Source organism: Acartia tonsa, chromosome 13 (assembly GCF_053477335.1).
Source record: "Acartia tonsa isolate MP-2025a chromosome 13, ASM5347733v1, whole genome shotgun sequence".
Classification (NCBI taxonomy): Eukaryota; Metazoa; Arthropoda; class Copepoda; order Calanoida; family Acartiidae; genus Acartia; species Acartia tonsa.
In genome coordinates, this window is record NC_137272.1 from 38,598,973 (window position 1) to 38,612,710 (window position 13,738).

Here is a 13,738-nt window from a genome sequence, read left to right on the forward strand (position 1 = left end):
TGTCCGCAGGGCGGCGTTTTTTTATTTTTGTCGATTTCTCCGGTTGGAGGAGGGTGGTACCTCCCCCAAAATAGTTTTAAACCTTCCCGGGACCTATTTGAAGCTACCCTGTTAAGGAGAACCCGATCGGTTCAGCGGTTAGCGAGATCCTTCGTTACAAACAAACAAACAGACAGACAGACATACATCGTTCTACTTTGTAATTAAATGATAGTAATATGAATTGTTCTATGTGAATTTAACTTAATGTATTATATATTATTGCAGCCTATAGAACCCGCCTAACATGAATAATTTCTAGCAGAAAACACTACATTTTCTGTAATTAAACAATATCATAGACTATAGAACCCGCTAATATGGTTGATTTTTAATAAAGTGTCATACTGCAAATATATTAATATTACAGACTATAGAACCCGCCTAATATAATTGATTCTTAATAAAGTGTAATACTGTAAATATAACAATATTACAGACTATAGAACCTGCCTAATATGATTGATTCTTGATAAAGTGTAATACTGTAAATATAGCAATATTACAGACTATAGAACCTGCCTAATATGGTTGATTCTTAATAAAGTGTCATACTGTAAATATGATAATATTACAGACTATAGAAACCTCCTAATATTATGAATTCTTAATTAAGTGCTTACTGTAAATATAATGATATTACAGACTATAGAACTCGCCTAATATGATTGATTCTTAGCAGATGGTTGAGTGATGGTACAATTATACTAGCATTACTTGCGCTTCAGGGATAGGAAAATGGACATAAAATCAATCTCCCCCCCTCATCTTCTTTAAACTAATGTATGAAAATCTGCCTTTATAAATAAAAGTAGAATGATGTCTGTCCGTCTGTCCCATAAGATCTCGGTAACTACTGAACCGATCGGATTCTACTCTTCAGGGAATGTACCTACTGGTCCTGTGGTGGTTTTAGGCTATTTTCTTGGGGGGTGGGACACACCCAACCCCCCAAAAACAAAAAATTCCCTTGCTATTTTTTAAAATTATTTAAAATAGTGGTGGAGTGGGGGCTCTCCAGGTAATAAAAGATGTAATTATACCTCTTGGGACAAAGCCAATAGAGGCTAGGGGTGAAGCCGCTAGTAAGTATATAAATGGCTGATAGGATGTAGATTATTTTTTTCTAATTGTCCCCTCCCTCGCTGAGCCTAGCACTGTATACAGAAGGATTATTATTATCCTTTATTACGAGTAGAGAATCAACCCAACAAGTAGAGTTCAGGGTGTGTCCGTCAGTTTCTCCATAATTTTATCTTGAATTTAGGCATTTGGTAATCTTATAATTTGAACTGTTTTTGATTAAAGAATTGTTAATTTTTTTTGCTACTTGTTAATGTGTACCTAACAGTTGCAGGAATCATAATCCAAAAACTAAAATTAAAAGGATTTTTTAAATAGGCCTAGATTAGGGAGCATAGCTATCAGAGACGTAAGAAAGGACATACGTCCTGGCCCTAATGTAGAAAAGCTTCGCTTTGAATAATTGTATTAGGATTACTTGTTGATATAATAGGATATATTGAAAGGTATATATCATAGTATGATAATTTACTTATTACATGTAAAGCTTTCATAAAATTACTGTTGCTAGTAGCGTTGCTACTCTGTAAATTAAGTATGTCTGTTTGTCTGTCTGACTCTTGTGTACATAATAACTCTCAAGGCACTATCATATTCTCTCTTCCCGTCTCCCCCTATATAGTATATATATCACCCATCTAACAGATGATTAAGGAACTGCTATTTTAATTTGTCTTGAATTTACTGTCAAATTTAAAATATCTATTTACATTAACCCCTTACAGTCGGGCCCCTTGCCGCACTTAAATCGGTCGGGGGGGGGGGGGGGCGTTCAACGCCTCCCCTTATTATCTCAGTTCCTATTAGATCTAGAGGGCTAAATTTTTTTTGTGCAAGTCCATGGTTTGATAATGAATTTCCGACCTTTTATAAGTCTAAGTCAATTTTCGCTTCCTTCACCCTTTTATTTAACAACCTTTGTTTTTAGGTCTTTTTTTACTTAAAAATTTCAAACGGCTGTAACTTTCTTATTTTTGAAGCTAGAAGAAATTTTTTTCTTCCAGAAAATGTTTATTTTTATGTAAATTTTACATTAGAAATATCAAATATAAGTTTCAGCGGCCGCAGCTGTACTTGGCAGCTGCCAGCCGCCGCAGTCGGCGGTCGGCGGGAAAACGGCGGCGGATCTTCATGAAATTTTAATACGTTATGTAGACATGTAAGAAAAGCTTAAGATTGAAATTTGAAGTCTCTAAGTCAAAAATTACGGCTACAGGAGCCTTTTAAAGATTTCTGGAGACCTGGAGGATCAGGACCTGCAGGATCATACCTGGAACCTGAAAGTGACTTGAACACCTGTATTTTATATAAGGATGTACTACTAGAGGATTTTTTAGTATTTTGGTATGATAAAATGCTTTGTTTTAGTCAAAAAAATATTTTTGCTCTTTACCTGGATGACCCTGCCATGTTTGCTGGTATCCTGTGCCCGCCAGGATGGAGATATTTCAACTCTCAGTTATGTGTCATACCCATACTTAAATTGTCAAGCAGTTTGGGCTCTTTATCTTTCACACACAGAAAATGAGATAGAAAAAACCGGATGGGAGGGACGTTCAATGCCCCCCATCCCGACCGTTAAGGGTTAACATAACTGTATATACATAACTGTTATTTTTCCTTTTAGTACATTATGATATACAAGCGGCTTCGCCCCTGGCCTCAAGGGGTTTTGCCCCAAGAGATAATTAAAAAAAAACATTTAGTACCTCTGGAGCTGCAACCACTTCTTTAAAATAATTAACTGCCTAAAAAATAGGGGACGATTTATTAATTTTTTTTTGGGGTGGGGTGGGGGTGTCAAACCCTCTAGGAAAATAGCCTAAAACCACGACAGGACCAGTAGGTATATTCTCTGAAGAGCAGAATCTAATCGGTTCACTGGTCACCGAGATCTCAAGGGACGGACGGACGGATAGACGGACATAAATCAAGCTACTTTGTATTATAGATTAATGTAATTTCAAATGTTAATGCAATTGATTGGCATATTTTTTAACGTCTTTGTTATCGCACAGTTTAGGTTCACCTTTTTGCTAAACAAAGCAGTCATTAAAACCATAGTTGGCTGTAGAGCAATATATGCATACTTAATCTATCTATTAATGACTCAATGATGCATATGTTAATACGGCACTAGAACACCAATGCTGTCAGTAATATAATAAGAGTGATACAAAATACAACAAAAAAATGTTAATAAAGATCTCTTTATATTGAATTTACTGAATTGATAAAGCCATTTTTTAACCTTTACTTGTGCTTTTTGGTAAATGCATTTAAACTTATTTTAACCCTCCCCCCCCCCCACCTCCAGAAAAAAAATACTTTTTTTTTACATAATTTTAAATTTAAAATTCTATGGTCCTTGGACCTGAAGATTAAATTATTTGTGCACTACTAGTTGCGAACTAATTGATCAAAATACCTAAATATTGCTAGCCATTTTTTTTATAAAACTTTGGGTACGACAGTAATTTAGAGTCCCCTTCCCTCCATGTGCTGTACTACTCAAGAACAAAATTGTCCTTGATTATTTTGTATCACCCGCTTATGAAGGAGTTGGCTAGCTGTCACTTTGGCATAATAGATTGGTGTAAATATTAAGATAGAGAATACAAACATAAATCCCTTTTTGCTTAGTGAACCACTAACAATCAACCAACCATCCCAAATTCTTTTTCATAAAGATAACAATATTTGAAGGATGTAAATTATTGTGCGTTTCCAATGATGATCAACAAAATTAATGATTTTATGATCTAAGAATATTGGTTTTAAAGGTTGAACTCTGTTAGTTTTGAAACAACAAAAAGAAAATTAGTTAATGTACCCAAAGTTTTTAGACTAAAAAATGAGAGAAAGGGTTTATAAAACAATGAGTACCAGTATCATGTTGAGTCTTATGTTCTCACCCTCCATGTTAAAAATTATCTTTTTTTCTTCAAATACAATTCTTCTATTTTGTTTAAAATTCAGATCAAGGGGAGTATTACTTGCCCTCTCGTAGAATAATGAATTTTGCTGAAAATGCAATATTAATATTAATTATTAATCAATCTACCTATTTCATTATTAAACAACGTCATTCAATTAACCAAATTTAATAGTTTCTCGCATCGTATTATAAACAGCTATCCGCGGATAAAAAATGTACAATTATGAGATTAAAAATGGTTATTTCAATATGGATGAGAACCGGTTCTAATCCACCGGATATTAATCGGTTTCGAAGCGGTACGGGAAATAGATTTCTTGTCTTTTTAATGCCAAATTTAAAAAAAGGAATTATGTATGAAAATTAAATGGACTAAATCATAAAAGCTATCCTTGTTTCCCAAATTCAACATACCATAAAGTGTCCAAACCTATTTTCAAACAATGATTTATTATGCTGTAAAAATAATATCTTTATTCTTGTCGTAGCAAAGCTACTCTAGAGTAGGGGCGTCCATGAAAGACATTTCCACAGAGTCAAGACTACTTTTTATTGCACTGTACATTACAATCGTACTACTGAGTTAAAACACAAAATTACTATATTTCTTATTTCTAAATATTGATCAATAATTTCAAATTGCAATTACTTTAAGAAACTTTGTGATGTCTGTACCACTTTTGATTCCTGTGACGTAATAAAAAATGAGGGATTCTTCATCTCTTTTTTAGGGGTTTTCTTTCCCACTTCTCATCTCATCTCCCTCATTTTTATGACGTCACATGAATCAAAAGTGGTACAGATTGGGCTTCGTCCTGTATTTATATCTGCTATAAAATACTTTCTCGTATTCATTCGAATCCGGTGGATAGAAACCGGTTCTCATCCATACGAAAAAACTATGTCTAGCATCGTATTATATCCAGCTTTCTACGAATATAGAAATGTACAATCATAAGATTAAAACCAGTTTTTCTAGACCGTGCCTTCGGCACCTCGGGGCTAAAAAACTGGTTTTAATCTTATAATTGTACATTCTATATCCGCGGAAAGCAGTTTATAATACGATGAAAGAAATAACTGTTCTTTATTTTTCATAGAATTCAACTTCTTTGACATTGTCATCCTTGTTATTTGTAAAATTATTCTTACTTATACTTGTGTTAAAATTTATAGCCACTTATCTTAATAGGTACGATGTTCTATGGCATTCGTAATTATTTATCTTTTAACAAATCACTAGCGGGTGCCGCCAAGGTGAGGTATGTTAATGTCATATGGGTGAGTTGCACCTGGACTGAACACTAACAGTCAACTTGTCAACTCAAGGCCAGACTCTTGGTCCTTCACCTCATAACCGTGGTACAGTACATTACAGACAACCAACCCTTTGATTGCACGATCTTTGTCTGGAGATTCTAGCTGTACAGTGTGCATGGTCATGAGCTGCGCAATATATCGACAATGTATCATCACTATAGTATAAAATATGAATGCCTCTTTGCTTCATTTATATAATTGATTATGTTTCTTTTTCAACAATAATAAATTATTTCTTTGATATGCAAATTTATGTGTTAGTGAACGCACACAGATAGTTACATTTGTAAGTTTTGGACACTATATTTATCATATTTTACTACTTTTAGAAGCAAAGCTTTTTTACAATTCTAGAATGTAAAGCTTGATATTATTTTAAGGTAGGTTAAATATGGAATAGAAAGCCCCAGGGATAATAAAATGGATGATAAATTAAAATTCATCCTCAATTATAATAAACAAAATTAACCCCTCTGTGGGTTATGATTAAAGACTGTAACGTTTAAACACTACTAGTTTGGAACTCATAAATCAAAATCAAACTTTAAGCCAACGAATAAGATAACGTGGTAATTGGACTTTATGTACTAGTGTACTTAACAGTCCAATGTCCCCTCTCACCATCAATAGTTAAGAGTAGCTGCGCTAATTAAAATAAATCTAATAAAACAGTTATTAAATTTTTCTTTTTTAGGTAAAAAGAGAAATAACACTTTTTCTTGCTGTGCTATCACTGCCGTGAAAATCATCAATTTATTATCAAATTATTCCAACAGCAGAAACTACACCTTCCTTATTATCAAAATTATTATAATTAAAGTGACACTTTTAAGTACTCGAAGAAAATAGGAAGCTATCATTATCAAGCGACTAAAATACTAAAACTCACAGCTAATTTGTCTAATTATGGTTAGTCCGAGACCTGTTTCTAAACGGATTAACCTATCTTTATGTTTTTTTCACTAAGTAAAGAAAATCAATCATTATTTTTTGTTTTGCGTCTTTTGGCGAATATGAAACTCTATATAAATGTGATAATATACGGAAGTGAATGCACTTCCTTTTTCTCTCTTTATAGTTCTTATCATCATCGTAGATATTAATACAATGCAACAAAAGTATGTTCAGTATGAAAAATGTTACATTTAAGATCTCTAAAATAGTTGTATTTTGCAGGTTTTAGACTAGTCTGACAGTTTCATTATCTTTTATTTAGGCCGACTACATGGAATGAATTAAATGTGACAATAAATGACACATTAATGACATGTTGATATTGTATTAATACCTTTCTTATGTAGATAAAGTGCCATAAAATAATTGGATGGTTTAATTAAACATCTTTATGTGTAATTGTGTCAAAACCACAGATACTCAAATATGTTTTATAAGACATTCTTCTTTTTATATCAAATCTATACATTTTATTTAATTTACATTTTTATATAACCTTACACCCGTTTAAATTTGTTAGCTGTTTTTTTTTCTGACCATCCAAATATTTTTAAACATATTTTTTTAAAATCTTTATATCCTTTTTTTGATTTATCTAAATATTATGGGTGTTTTTTATCTGTCTATATATATATTGTATTATCACCTATCTAATTAACTATCTAACCAAATATATATATTTTTAAAAAATATTTGTAATTTAAATTATGTCATGAAAAATCCTCTAATGTTTTTTGTAAAAATCATTGAAACTTTTGAATTTTGATTTTATTGTCGGTATCAAAATGTTATTGTAACTGAAGAGTATCATTACGAAACACAGTGTATTACCTATAACTTTTTGTTATTAATTCTATGTTAAATCATATATATCTCCTTTCTGAGCTTAGCAGTAAAGTAAGTTGAGAACTCTGACTTTCTCCGTACCTGTATTTTTGATGCGAGTATTCTCCTGGTCCTACAGTTGAGATCTCTTTTACGTGGAAAATCAACACATAGAAACTCAAAATGAAAAAGTTTCATTTTAAACATTCACTAAAAAACATTCCTCTTGGAAACCAAAAGCAGTACCATTCCATCATGATATCCAAAGTTGAAAGTCTTATTCAAAGAATGAGATGGAAGTTAATTGCAATTAAAAGTGATACAGTGAATCAAGAAAACCACTATGGTTTTAAAACAACAAACACTGCACCCCAGATTGATGAGCTGAAACCTTTTGAAGATGATGTCTACAAACTAATAACATCTATAGAATTTAAAAAGGTGAATAATGAATTCCAATCATCATTACAAGAAACAATCAAATCAATCAAAGATTCAAAGGACATCATCATTGAATCAGATAAAACCAGAAATTTATATTCTATCTCACCAAATGAATATAAAAGTGTCCTGAAAAACAACATCACAAGTGGTTACAAGAAATCAGACGAAGCTAATGTTAACAATGTAAATAAAGAAGCAGCCAAACTAGCCTCAAAGATAAATATAGCTGACAGAGTTGATGAACATACCAGAGCTGAAGCATTTTTAACAGTTAAAGATCATAAAGCTAATTTCCCTGACCGAAAGGAATACAGATTGCTCAACCCTGCCAAGTCCAATCTTGGAAAAGTCAGCAAGATCATTCTAGATAAAGCAATTCAAACCATCAAAACTGCTTCAAATTTAAACCTGTGGAAAAATTCTGATCAAGTGATAGAATGGTTCAAAAATCTACAGAACAAAGAAAGGATCATATGAAGAAAATGAAGTCATTCCTAAAAAGGACAGAAATTCCCTTCCTTGGGTATAGGAAGGCTATTTACTTTCCTTTTTCTTACAAATTCTCAGTAAGGAAGGTGATTTCTGTCCACTATCTTACAAATTCTCACTAAAGGAAGGTGACCTCTGTCCACCATCTTACAAATTCTTCCTAATTCTTAGAAATTCTTCCTTTTCCTCACTATTACAACTATGCTTAATAAATCTACCTTATTTACCCAAATTCTCACTTATTCTCAGAAATTCTACCTTAATTACACAAATTCTCCCTTATTCTAAGAAGACCTACCTTATTCTAGCAAATTCTTCCTTATTCTAAGAAATACTTCCTAATTCTATGAAAATCTACCTTATTATAAGACATTCTTCCTTATTCTAAGAAAATCTACCTTATTCTAAGACATTCTTCCTTATTCTAAGAAAATCTACCTTATTCTAAGACATTCTTCCTTATTCTAATAAGATCTACCTTATTCTAAAAAATACTTCCTAATTCTATGAAAATCTACCTTATTATAAGACATTCTTCCTTATTCTGAAAAAATCTACCTTATTCTAATAAGATCTACCTTATTATAAGACATTCTTCCTTATTCTAAGAAAATCTACCTTATTCTAAGACATTCTTCCTAATTCTAAGAAAATCTACCTTATTCTAAGACATTCTTCCTTATTCTAAGAAATTCTTCCTTATTCTATGAAAATCTACCTTATTATAAGACATTCTTCCTTATTCTGAGAAAATCTACCTTATTCTAAGACATTCTTCCTTATTCTAAGAAAATCTACCTTATTCTAAGACATTCTTCCTTATTCTAAGAAAATCTACCTTATTCTAAGACATTCTTCCTTATTCTAAGAAATTCTTCCTTATTCTAATAAGATCTACCTTATTCTAAGAAATACTTCCTAATTCTATGAAAATCTACCTTATTCTAAGACATTCTTCCTTATTCTAAGAAAATCTACCTTATTCTAAGTAATTCTTCCTTTTCCTTACTAATTCTCTCTTATTTTCAGATAACCTAGCTTATTCTATGAAGTTCTTCCTTCATTCCCCTAATTCTTTCTTTTTCTCAGATAATTTTTTAAATTTATATTGGGATATCATAACTGAAATAGAGGTATAGAGAATATATATAAATTCTGCCTTTTCACCTTCCTTATTCTCTCAAAATCTTGGTTTTTCTCACATATATTTCCTTATGTTTATTGGGATATCAGAACAAGATGTGTAGGATAAGTTTGGGTTGTATCTTTTGACCTGAAATATTTGTTTGTACTTTAGAGGAGGAACCCCAGTCTGTAAAACAAATATGAAATTATCTTAAGAAATAATAGTACATTCAGTATTTTTTTGGTTGTATCTTTTGACATTTAGTGTTTATGTTTTAATTCATAAAATTATTGATAATATTAACATAATTTTACTGAGAAATAAACCTTATAATAACAGGATAGCAGAAAATAAGAACAGGAGTCTTTATAATCCTTCACTAGCCAACACATACAAATATTAGACCAAGACCAAAAAAGTAATAATTTCAAAACAAATTTAAATATATTGTTTTTTTTACTGATATTTTCTTCAATAACTATATGTAATTATCAATCCTTTTATAAAAGTAACAGGATGTTTGTCTGGGCTCCCAAGAGAAATTGCTTAAAGAAAAAGTTCCTACCCTACCCATCAGAAAAAAATTAATTTCCTTGTCAAAAATAAAATACCAGGCTTAGAATCAGACATTTTTATTTGATTAATTACCCTAAGTGTCCATGGAAGCCTCTAGTGGCGTAGCTGCTAGTCTCAACCAATGTAATGTTTTTTTTTCACATTCCTATTTATGTGGTACAAACTCTATAGAAGGTTGGCAACTTATTTTTTTCGCCGGAAGTGATTGAACAGCTGATAATTATGAAATCAATTCAAGGGCGTACATTGAAGTTTTACTATTTAACCAAAAGGGGGGGAAAAGTTTAATAAATAGACAATAGAAAAAAAATAAATAGAAAGTTGTAATTGATTAATTAAACTTGGAAATTAAAATCATTTTACCGGCCATTATCTTATCCCTTAGATCTTGAAGACTGGTTTTCACACATTATCCACCCCATAAACTGCATACGGAAGCAAAGGTTTTCTATAATTAGGGTCGTTCCGTCCATGTGTTTATTTAGACATTCAAAACATGTGGATTTTTTACAACTTTTTGTATGAAACTAGCGGCTGCGTCCCTAGCCTTTGGTGGCTTTGTATTTCAATGGGTAGAAAAGAGCAGAATAGACTAAAACCATCCCTAGACTTAAATTAAAATAAAAAAGTTGCCTAAAACCATCCTGTACCTATGTAAAGGTTCTCTACAATGGAGAACCTAATCGGTTCAGCGGTTAGCGATATCCTTCTTTACTTTTTATAATTGGAATAGCGGCTGCGCCCCTGGCATCTAGTAGACTCTTTCTGTTGAGGGGTAAGGAGGTGGAAGAAAAATAGCCTAAAACCATCCCGGGACCTATGGGAAGGTTCTCTACAATGGAGAACCTAATCGGTTCAGTGGTTAGCAAGATCCTTTGTTACAGACCAAAAAAGGCTTACTACTTTATATAATACTGGCGGCTACGCCCCTAGAAGCCTCTAGGGGCACTGCACTGGTAGGAGAAGGAAAAGTCGACCTCATCCTATTTTAAATTTGAGTTTCCAAAGAGTTATAAAAATAATTTTTTTGGGGGAGAGGGAGGTTAGGACACCCTCTCGAAAAATAGTTTAAAACCTTCCCAGGACCTATAAGAAGCTTCACTGTAAAGGAGAACAATATCGGTTCAGCGGTTAGCGAGATCCTTTGGGACAGACAACAAACGCTTACTACTTTATATAATAGGACTAGCGGCTACGCCCCTAGAGGCCTCTAGGGACACGTAATTTTTTTTCTCTTATCAATCTATTTTAAAATCAGCTATTCACCAAAAATATTTTTTCGCTGATAGATTGTGTTAGTTATGTTTTTTTCCCGGGACATATGAGAAGCTACCCTGTTAAGGAGAACCTGATCGGTTCAGCGGTTAGCAAGATCCTTCGGTACAAACTTACAAACACAGAGACATCCTGTTACTTTATTATAAGGATTTATTTATATATGTAACATGGGTTATTTTTTAACATTTTATTAATGGAAGACAATTGTTTCACTATTAAACAGATCATCGGTTCCAATTAAAATGCATAAAAAGAGTTACATCTTTATATAATAGGATAATTATCCTATTCATCATACTTTGGGAATAATGATTCCTAGGACAACAAGGTACAATATCATATGCAAGGCATCTCTCTAATCAAATCCTAATAAAAAAGTACATATATATAAACAGTATCCTGTATTTAACAGTTTAAACATTTTTACAGTAACACATTTATAGTCGGATTATTTAGTTCTGACACTCTAAAGTTTTAATGTTCTTCTTTCCCGCCGTTTTAGAGCTTCAGTTTTATGGATGTTGTCATCCTTTTTAAAACTAAAATAAGGGTTGTGGGTTGACCTCCCCTTACCTTAGGTGCCCTTAAAGGCCTTGAGGAGCGCAACTACTAGTCAATATTCAAAATTAACATTGTGTGTTTGTGTATATCTGTCAATACCTGTGATTATATATGTATATCGAAAGCTCTCGCTAACTGCTAGACCAATTTCTGGTTCTCCTTTGCATAAATTGGGGAAGGTAACCCCACTCTCCCAAGAGAAATTACTTAGATAAAGAGGGTACAATGGGCTGTTTAATAATAGTCCCCAAAGTTTTATTATAATGATTCTTATTCGTTGGCTTATTTCCTTGTGGAATATAGTGAATTTTGATTCTTTGATTTTTTGTGTTCAAACGTTTCAACCACAAATTTTTAAGGAGTAATTTTGTGTATCATCATTGGGTTGTACATCAATTTAACGGCCATTGTATTATCCCTTTACATCACTGGAAAAATCTGAGAAGAAACAAATTTAAAATCACATTAACCAGCATAAAAACTAAAGGCATTAATAGTTAAAGTATGTAGAATGCCTTGGCCCCAAACAGTCACAACTCATTACCAATCCCATTTAGGACTTCTCCGACAAAGGTTTTGCAATCAAAATGGTGGTTGTGTGATGGGTGTTAGTGTTACTTAACCTAATACCTCGGGTGTTTGGGCAGTTATTTTGGTTTGTTGGATCTGGCGTTTGAGTTAATTGATAATACCCAGGGATCTAATGGGATAAGATAATGGCTAATAAAATTATGTAAATCTCAATGTTAAAACACAAAATTACCCCTTCTGTAGATTACAATTACAAACATTTGGACACTAAACTTAATACACCAACCAATTAAAATTTATTAAAAGTCCTCACAGTTGTTAAGCCAACTAATAAGAAAATGTTATTGTAAATATTTTTGGACTTGTGTAATTAACAGCCCAATGTCCCCTTTCTCTCTCTCTCTCTGCAAACACCAATATTCTCTGTTTATGTAATACTTTTTGAACCACGGTAGCGCGTACATCCCCAATGATGATGCACAAAATTATCCCTTCTATAGATTAAAATTAGTGGTTGAAACGTCTGAACACTTAATTAACCAACCAATGAAAATTCACTCAAGTGCGTAAAGTTGTATAAACTTACAAATAATAAAACATTATAATAAAACTTTGGGGACTAGTGTAATAAACAGACCATTGTCCCCTCTCTCCCTGAAATAATAAAAGTATAAACAAAATTAAACATGGATGACAGCATCCATAAAAGCGAAGCTCTAAAACGGTAGGACTTACGGACACTAACACATGTATAGTGTCAGAACTGAATAATCAGAATATAAAAAAAGGAGTCAAAGCAAAATTGTGAGTAAATTTGTTGGAAAAACTTCTTGATAGAGGATAATGTTTATGGACATATTTAATTTTTTTGGACTTGATTATAGAGTAGCTTTGCTTATAATATTGTACTTTGTTGTCCCAGGAATCACTATACCAACAAATTATAACAATCGGATTATTAGATCACATAAAAATTTGTTGTTAAAAAAGTAAAGAACCAACATGTTTAAAATGGACGTACGGACATTCTGGTAATGATTATAGAGTTGCTACGCTTTCTTAATCATACCTAAATACTAAAGGAATCACCATGAAATCGACAGGATAATTCTAACATGCCTAAATTAATGAAAAAAGCTATCTCTCTCAGACGTACGGACTGACGGACGGACGGACGGACCAACTCTAATTATAGAAAAGCTTCGCTTTTTAAAAAGAATGACAATATCTATAAAAATGAAGCTCTGAAATCAGAAGGACCTCATTGTTATAGGAATCATCATGCCAAGTTTTAAATTGATAAAACAATTTTAACTGTTTAAATTAACGAAAAAAGGTAACTGTTACATACAGACGGACCAACCCTAATTATAGAAAACCTTTGCTTCTACCACTTTGAAGTCTCAGGGATCTAAAGGGATAAGATTATGTGTTTAATTTTTCAACTATAAGTTAAGTCAGTATTTAAATTATGTATCGTACAGACTTTAAGGTTAACCCTTTACAGTCGGGCCCCTTGCCGCACCTTAATCGGTCGGGGGGGGGGGGCGTTCAACGCCCCCCCTAATTATCTC